The following is a 310-nucleotide window of genomic DNA, read 5'->3' as shown; positions in this document are numbered from 1 at the left end:
TTTGTAAATTAAAAATAAAAAATTAAAAAAATGTAAATTATAAATAAGAAAACTAAATATGACTTTTATTTTATATTTTTAACGATATTATAAATTTTATTAAATGCCAAATATTCTTTGCGACAAACGTTCTATTAAAATGACGTTCTATTATTGAGTATGTTGTGCTCGTGATAATATTTCAGTCAGTTTTATAAAATTATGTTATATCCTTGTAGTAAGTAATTTGGAGTAAGGTATATTATTCACTATGAGTTTAACATAAAATAGAATTATAAAAAATAGCGACAATGTGATTTTGGATTTAAAA

The 310-nt window shown here is 19.7% G+C and overlaps 1 protein-coding gene across 6 annotated transcripts in view; it reads right to left on the bottom strand.

The window, feature by feature from the left end:
• The window catches only part of EndoA (endophilin-A), a 262,925-nt gene that overhangs the window by 103,174 nt on the left and 159,441 nt on the right, over positions 1-310 (bottom strand). The gene's annotated exons all lie outside the window — the stretch shown is intronic.

The sequence above is a fragment of the Halyomorpha halys genome, unplaced genomic scaffold (assembly GCF_000696795.3).
Source record: "Halyomorpha halys isolate HHAL.00 unplaced genomic scaffold, Hhal_1.1 Scaffold270.1, whole genome shotgun sequence".
Classification (NCBI taxonomy): Eukaryota; Metazoa; Arthropoda; class Insecta; order Hemiptera; family Pentatomidae; genus Halyomorpha; species Halyomorpha halys.
This window is presented reverse-complemented; position numbering and strand designations above follow the sequence as displayed.